Source organism: Vicugna pacos, chromosome 5, assembly GCF_048564905.1.
Source record: "Vicugna pacos chromosome 5, VicPac4, whole genome shotgun sequence".
Lineage (NCBI taxonomy): Eukaryota > Metazoa > Chordata > Mammalia > Artiodactyla > Camelidae > Vicugna > Vicugna pacos.
The window spans coordinates 70,781,031-70,790,324 of record NC_132991.1 but is presented as its reverse complement, the minus strand read 5'-3'; positions in this window follow the sequence as shown (position 1 = coordinate 70,790,324).

Sequence of the window (9,294 nt, the reverse complement as noted above, 5' to 3'; positions counted from 1 at the left end):
CAACAGAATAAAAAGGCAAACTACTGAGTGGGAGAAAATACTTGCAAATTATATGTCTGATAAGGAGTTAATATCCTAAGTATATAAAGAACTCACATGCTGAACACTGGAATTTGACACAACATTGTAAAATGATTATAAATCAATAAAAAATGTTAAAAAAAAAAGGACTCACACAGCTCAATAGTACATAAACAAACTCATCTACAAAGTGGATCTAAATAGACATTTTTTCCAAAGAAGACGTACAGATGGCCCACAGGTATATGGAAAGGTGCTTAACATCAACAATCATCATGGAAATGTAAATGAAAACCATAATAAGATATCACCTCACACTTGTTAGAATGGCTATTATCAAAAAGACAAGAAATAACAAATGTAGGGAAGGATGTGGAGAAAGGAAGAATCCTTGAGCACTGTTGGCGGGAATGTAAACTGGTGCAGCCATTATGCAAAACCGTATCTAAAAAAGAACTACCATATGATCAGCAATTCCACTTTCCACAAGGAAAAGATACATGCACCCCCCATATTCACTGTAGCATCATTTATAATAGCCAAGATATACGGAAGCAACCTAAGTGTTCATCAATGGATGAATATATAAAAATGTGATTTATATATGTAATATGCTATTTATATATGAATATTATTCAACAATAAAAAAGAAAATCTGACATCTGCAACAACATGGATGAATCTTAAGGGCATAATGCTAAGTGAAATAAGTCAGACAGAGAAAGACAAAATCTCACTTATATGTGGAATCTTAAAAAAAGTCAAACTCATAGATACAGGGAACAGATTGGTGGTTGCCAGAGGTAGGGGTTGGGGGTGGGTGAAATGGGTGAAAATGGTCAAAAAGTATAAACTTCCAGTTATAAAATAAGTTAAGTCCTAGGGATGAAATATATAGCATGGTGACTATAGTCAATAATATGGTAATATATATTTGAAAGCAGCTATGAGAGTAGATTTTAAAAGTTTAAATCATAGGAAAAAATATATAACCGTGTGGGATGGATGTTAACTAAACTTAATGTAGTGATCATTTCACAATATATACAAACATCGAATCGTTGTATACCTGAAACTAATACAATGTTACATGTCAATTATATCTCAATAAAAGACATATTCAAATGAGTTTAATCAATTTATCTGTTTTATAGTTTGCAGTATATTAAGAGATTAATATAATCCCATGTATACGGTAAAATTTATTATATCTATTAGCTGTTTATGCTAAGTTTAAAACAGGTACCATATCGTAGTTCCTAAAATCCAGGGTAATGATGTCAGATGTGGATTCTTATAGACTGCCTCTTCCAGTTACCAGCTAAGTGGCCTTGGGCAGTTTCCTAACTCAAATCTCAGTTTCTCTGATATAAAGCGGTTATAAGAAAACCTATCTCAAGGGGGTTTTATAAGAGTAAATCAACTAATAGCATGTGTGTGTAAACTTAGAGCACAATGCCAGGCACACAACAAGTGCACAATAAGGATTAGCTCCCTTGTCATCTTAGAAGGCAGAGCTAGAGTAGTGGCTTTTTAAAAAACTTGTTTTTAACTTTACCTTGCCTAAGAAGGACCTTGGGAATTGTTAAAATGGAGATTTCAGGGCCCCATCTCCTGATTCTGTGAGTCCTCGGTTCGGAGCATAAAAGCACCAAGGATGCATGTGGTCCTTAGATTCTCCTGAAGAAAAAATATGGTTCAGGTGACAAGGGCACCAGGTGGCAGTAGATGTGGGGACAGTTGTTCTCTGATCCAGTTTGCCATTCGAACGGATTTACCACATGGCTGAAAGCAAGATATTTTCCTTTCTATACTCTCTTTAGCCATCTGTAAAATGTGGATAATAACTATTTCTTCTTTATCATAAAATCCTGAATGAGAATTTAGAGATCAAATCTTTTGCTTTCGTCCCAGGTAAAACTTTTGTAAGTAATAAACCAAGAACAGGAGAGTTAAAGCTTAAAAAGGAATAAAACTAAGAGAAAATGTGTTTGGTAAAAGGCATAAAATTATTTGGAATGAGGCAGGATATGAACAAACAAACTGAAAGGGCCTGGAGACAAGCAGCAGAAATATGCAGCTGATCAGCAACCAAAACCTGTATTGTATGTTTATTTGGGGAATTGGGGAATGAATAGTTACCCACTCAGAAAACAGAAGGAGTTAAAAGGAGAAATGGTAAAAGGTAGGAGGAGACTAGGAATGAATACACAGTAGAGGAAAATTGAAGGTCAAATGCAAGAAAAGGAAGGCAAAACGGTTCTGGAATTTGTATCTTACCTAATTATTCCCTTAAGATACATGAGAAAATTCTGCTGAAGGAAAAGAACTGGGCAGAATTTCTGAAGGGGAAGAGCACAGAACCCAGAACCCAAAGGGCAATTTGTAGTTGGGAGTTTTTTTGTTTTGTTTTGTTTTAATTCAGCAACTACCCACACAAGGATTTCACTGAAGGAAATTTGATTATAAAGTCACTAGGGATGATTTACAGCTTTTTCATTTACTCAGATGCCAGGACGAAAGACTGAATTTCAGGATAGACTTATTTAAAACCGATTTTAAAAAATATTTGTGAGGGAAGAAAAATTTCTTGCTACTAACGCTCTTAAACTATGGTGTGGAATTTTTAAATGAATATCATTTATAGTAAACTGATAGGAAGGGATCACATAAATGGTAGAAATCCTGAAAAAATGGAATGTGAAAAGAAAAATTATATAAGTGGAACATCTGTAGCAAGGTAGTTCAAGTTATTAGTTTGTGCTTGTCCTCTATCTGTTTCCCTATATTTTTCTTTTCCTCCATTTCAAGCAGACAGCTATGCCTTAGATTCCCTTTGTCAGGGGAGTTTTGTAGCTGGTTTAGTTTAAAATTGCATACACTCAAGCTCTTTCCACCTTTTGTAAAAGCCAAGATTCATCAAAGATATGTTAGAAACCTCACTGGAGATGGGAGAAAAGGCAGGCAGAAAGAGAGGTTATCAACTCTTCCAGCTGAGTTTTGAATGTTCTATGGGACTTTTACATTGAAAAGGACTGCAGTATTTAACAACGGTTGTCCTTTTAATAGCATTCAATGTATTGAAGTTGTAAATATCAAATTAGGTTTTTTTAGGCCTTGAAACACAACTTAGAAATCTAATAAATCCACTTTATTTCATTGTGGATTTTTAAAATTATAAAATGTTATACCTATAAAAGTATGTATGTATATGTATACACACGCATAAAATGATACACATAAAATAACATATGTGGTTCAAAGAATAATAAACATACACATAGCCACAACCCAGCTTAGGAAAAGGAATATTACCTTTGAAGCCCTTTGAGTCTCTCCCTCATCAAATCTTCTTTCCCTACCACCTCTTCTAAAAATAATTACGTATTTTATTTTTGTATGTATAATTCTCTTACTTCCCATAATAGTTTTTATCTACAAATGAGTGTGTATATTCCTAAATCATATGTCAGTTTTTATAACTTTGAACTTATATGATAGCATACTTTATGTTTGCCTATAATTTGCTTTTTTACTCAACAGTGTATTTCTCAGACTTACCTAAGTTGTTCCCTCTGGTTATATAGTTCACCCATTTTCACTGCTGTATAATATTCCATAATTCTAACAAACAACAATTTGTATATGCATCATTCTGTAAATGGGCATTGGGTTGTTTAAAGGTTTTGCTTTGTTTTGCTGTTATGAACAAGATTTCTATTAACATTCTTGAAACACATCTCTTAATGTATACATGTAAGAATCTTTCTAGGATAAATACGGAGGAGTAGAATCACTGAGTTGTTAGGCACGGCAAATTGTGTTCCAAAAGAGTCCATCACCTTGCATTTCCTCAAGCAAAGTTATCTTAATCCTTCCTAACATGTAGTATGGCCAGACTTTTTCATCATTACCAGTGCTCTGGGGAACAAAAATCCTTTGAGTATCATTTTCATTTATTCTTCAATGAATGTTCAATTAATCCATAAGTTCAACTGATTAAAATTCCTTAAAGAGTTGTAAACAGTCCCATTTACAAAAAAATAAGTCTTTTAAACTATATTGACAAATGTAAGGTATTTGATTATCTGAGCCACTTTACACAACTGACAAGGCAGGCTAACAATTCAACAAGCAAAATCTAAGGTTTATAATTATTAAAAGTCTAATGAATTAAACTCATCCATGTGTTAAATCAGGGCTCTCAAACATTCAAGCACTATTCTTGTTCTTTTATACATTTCAAATTAAAACTTTAGATCTAACATCAAATTAACTTTTCTGATTTAAATCACAAGCTAGTACATCGAATTCTCTTTACCTTTCCAAATACTTATACAGCTATAATTAAAAAGTTAATTCCTAACTTACTATGAGTTTGATTGACTATAGACTGTAGATTTATAATCACAGGCAGGCTAAATCAGAGATTCCAAACTGCCATACATATCCTTTGTTACATTTGAGACCACAGTCAAGATGAGATCTCACTTCCAGGCTCATTCTAACAAAGTTTTAAGTTAATTCATGGAATCCTTATTGGGACTTCTGCTTGCTCTGTTGATGTTTAGGTTATCAACTGCTGCATAAAAATTCTCCTCAAACTTAGCTTAAAACGACTTAAAATTTTATTATATCTGATGAGTTTCATAAGTCATAAATTCAAGCAGGGGTTGGCTAGGAGATTCTTCTGCTCCATATGGCTTTGACTAGGCAGCCATTTGGTGGTATTCAGCTGATTGTGCTGGGCTGGATGGTCAAAGACAGTGTAATCCACTCATCTGTGTCTTAATGTGGATGTCTGGAAGGCTGGGCTTAGGTTGGGCCCCTTTCCAGGTACACTGTCCTGCAGAGTAATCAAGCTTCTTACATGGCTGCTCAGGGCTCCAAAAAGGATTGTTATAAGAAGCCCAGACAGAAGCATCTAGGCTTTTTATGACTTAGCTTCAGAAGTTCCAGAATGTCACTTTCACCATATTTCAGTAATCAAGCAAGTCATTAAGTAAGTAGGTTTATTAGGAAAAATAATAGAAAGGGGGAAAAGAGAGGAGCTGGGCTGAGCGTGCCCAATGTGTTCTTCCCAAATTTTCCAATCAGACAAGTTTTTCTACTTCTCTAGTTAGAATGAACAAAGAGGTAAAAATACGTATTACCAAAGGAGTTGTCATAATAATCACCCATAGAATTCAAGATAGACAAGGAAAGTACAGGGAAAAGGGAGTTGCTTGATGATGAAAACGGGTGGGGCCACAGAGTATTCAGAGGCTTACTTAAATAAACAGTGTGTGCCTGTGAATGTTCCATAGAAAAAGAACTGAAAGGATAAAAGGATAGTGGTTAAAAAGTCAGATATTTGCAGCCAAAATCTCAGAGGTAGTGCCAACTTTGGTTCTGATAAACTCAGGAAATGGGCATGGGAGTGTGGCTGTAAAGGAATGGAGGAAAAGGGGTTAGAGTTGAGAAGATCAAGGAACTGAGAAAGGGATGTAAAATTATGTGTAGAGTTATCCACATGAATGATAAATTTCTGAAGACGACATAGGAGAATAAAGTGAAGAGAAAAACTGTGAACCAAAAGCTAAAATCTTCAAAGAATAAGATGGGAAGAATATTAAATATTGGTGATGAGAAGGGTAGAAGAGAATGAGTTTTGAAGAAAGAGGAGAGGAGAGTGAAATGGTTTGAAAGAAGTTAGGGGCTGCAAAGCCATCTATTCTACCTCCCACCCCTGGGGTCCTTTGGGTGTGAGAGAAAAAGCAGCTTCCCCAGGGAGGGCTGCAAGAGTAGCAAGGCCATCAGAGCTGAGGCAGCTTTCAGTTAACGCAAGGAACCGTTCAGATGAGGCTGTCAGGCAGTGTGCTCATCACCGGGATTCTGGGGCCATTTTGGAGACCACAGTGAATGGATCTGGGAGTTAAGGAAGGAATAATCAGGGCGTCACTCACCCTGTACCCTGTGTATTATTCACATAGAATGCAACGTGAACAGTACTCCCTGAGTTTTGCAACATGAAGGCCCTGGAGGTAGTAACTGGAGCATTAGCAAGACGGACATTTTGAGGGAACCTGGCCCCAACAGAGTTAAACAGAAATAACCAGAGATGTGAGACATAATAAAACTATTTCTCATCTCTTAAAGGAGTGTGGGACTTTGATTCGAACTTCATGTAAGGTATCAATATCTTAGTTTGATAATGCAGCTTTGGGGCGAATGTTCACAGTGGTTTTCCCAAGAAATACTAAATCCTGAGACTCTTACTTTCTAAATATTTCTCTAGTTAATTCTCTCTTCCCTCTCTAAAGTTAAAAATAAAGTGAAGAATAAAACCCTTTCGTAGAAAAAAAATATTTTCCTGATATTCCATAGTTTTGCGAGGAGACCGCACACAGGCCCGGCCAGATTTTAGAAACTACTACTTGTTCTGGCCCACTCAACATTCTAGTCAAAGGCCACCTTCCTTCTCAGGCTGTAACTTGTAGGCTGTGTCTCTGTTCCTCCATTTACACACATAAAGTCCAGAAGGACAGAGATAGTTCTTAATTTTTGAATGATAGACAATTTGAGAACCTGATGAAAGGAATATAGACCCTTCCTTACCCCAGAAGAATGCACATTGTCATTTTTTTGCTCAGTTTCAGAGGCTCACAGATCCCCTGAAGCCCAAACGTGGGCCCAGTTTTAAAATCCCAGTTAAAATAGCAGTTATTTGAGATGATTTAAAGGTTGCCTTTTCGTTCACCTTTATAATTTTCCTAAAATGAAAACTGATTATTTGTGTAAAATATATGTTTTCTAGAAAACCACCACATAGTATATGATACTTAAAAGATCCTGTAAAATAAATTCATTATGGAGTGAATTTGTCAGACTGACAGACTTTGAATTAAAAATGGCTGTCATATAAGGCACTCAGTTTTTCCATCTGTAAAATGGAGCAATTAATATTAATTAACTAGTATGTTTTATAGGTTGATTCTTGCAAAATTCTAATAATCGTGATTTATCTATGCTCCCTCCAGGTAGTCTCTGTTATTTAGGTTGTAGTTTTCTTTCCTCTTGAAGCAGATATAATACCACAGCTGTTTCTTCAGCTATTCTGTTTTCTGTGAAGGAACACCTGCTTAGAATGTACCTAAGGAGTTATTTCTTTGTTTTTTTTGATAATTAAAGCACTGCTATTGTGATGGCTGACATCTGGATTCACTTTTAAAGACTTCACTGTGTTTTTCTGGCTCCTGGGAGATTCATGAACTATAATGCATTAGATGGAAATGTGGTGATGTGCTTCATTTTGCAACAGCAATTTTACTCTTGCTTTGTTATTTTCCCACTGCAATGAGTGAGAGCTGCCACTCTGTTACTGCTGCTAAGAGATTAAGGGAACTGAGCTGAGCTCCAGAAATTTAATATGCCATATAATGCCTGATTTATTTTGATTCTGGCTTCGACTTGAATTGATAAACTCACTTGGGATTGCTCTGCAGAGTCAATATCCAGGGATTAATTTTGTTTAATAAACTGATTCTGAAATAATTTCTTTGGGGGAACATAAAAGTCCAAATTCTTTTAACTATTTCCAAGAGTTATAGAGAAAAAGAAATTTGATAAAAGTATTCTAATATTATATATCATTTCCTCAAAAGCTATACTCCTCCACCTTCACTCAATTATAACTCACTAAACTTCTAGGATTTGCTTTTCAGAATTACGTACTTTTGTTTAAGGTGATTATAAATTACATTATTACTGCCTTTACTTTGACATTCTTCTTAGCCTGCTACTCACAGACAACAATATCAATGAAGAAACATATATCAGTCAGGGCTCACAGTTGCAAGCAACATAAGCTGATTCTGACTGATTGAACAGAAAAGAAGTTTAAAAGGAAATGGGAGAACTCAGAAAATTGTTGGGAGGCTGGAGGAACGGGGATGGAATTAAGCTTCTAGGAATAACACTTACAACTACCTAATAGAACTGGCCCAATGAGGAAGTCAGACTATTACCTACTTCTGCCCGAACACACACTCAAAGTACCCACTGCCACTCCCACCCTCCACAGCCACTTCTGCCCTGGAGTTTAACCTTGCAAGCACTGCCATCCCCAAATGTCATATGCCTTTATCAACATATTGGACTCCAAGCAGAATCTTTCCTTCCTCAAGCTACTGACTTCCAAATCTAAGTCTTAAGCAGGTGTGCTGAGTGGTGAAGCCTAGGTCACATGTCTGTGCCCTCGCTGTTTTTGTTTTCAGAGCTCACCTAATGGAAATGGCACTCAAGATCAGAAATTCCCTAAACACAGCAAATATATTCAAGATGTCCTGGGCAGCCAGAAAATATGAAAATGTTTCCTACAAGAGAGAATTAACATTTGTTGAGAATATATGCTAAGTATCAGTTACTTCAAATACATTAAATTATTTAATCCACAACAAAATAGACCTTTAACCCTATTTTAATGATGGGAAAACTGAAGCTAAGAGAAGTCGTTACTAGCGTAGATCATTTTGTTGGTAAAGTGGAGAACATAGATTCACATCCAGGCTTCTTGCTTTTAGAATTTTTCCTTGTCTCACAATATATCTCTAATCTGCATTTCCCAACTTCTAATTCATACACAAACAGGGGTGTACCAAGTAGTGAGTGGGGCAGAGGAGACAGTGGAAGCAGCAGCTCGAGGAGCAGGCAGTAAGGGGTGTGCTAGCTGCAAGAAAATCTAAAGACAACAATAAAACAGACTAAAAATAGATCTACTTTTTTTTTATTACCATTATCAACATGTGACAGCAATTCTAAAGAATGTCAGTAATAATATATTCCCTCCTGCTGAGGTGAACTGTTCCCCACTCCTTGGTACACATGTATGTATAAGAAGTCCTTAACTTAATTTTCAAGTTTGTTTTTTTTTTTAAGAAAAGGATGTTTAGAACTTGTCACTGAAGTGCCATAAGTGGTTTTATGTTCCTAGAATTGACCATAAAAGGGCCATTTAACACATGATGTATCTAAGCACCCATCTTTTAACATTATTTCTAAGAAAACATAAGTTCTAATTTTCATTTTAGATGTACATCTCTCCCAAGTTTAGCAGTGTGAGTGGGGGCTCTTTTTACCTTCTAGTAGCATCAGAGGCTCTGATAATAAGGCAGAACCTCCTTGGAGAGCTCCTTTGGCAGCAGAGGCTCTCTTGGCAAGGGGGCTGTTGATGATGAGGAGGGAGATGCTCCCTAGCAATCTATACAGTAGACTAGGAAGGAGCATCTTTTTAAA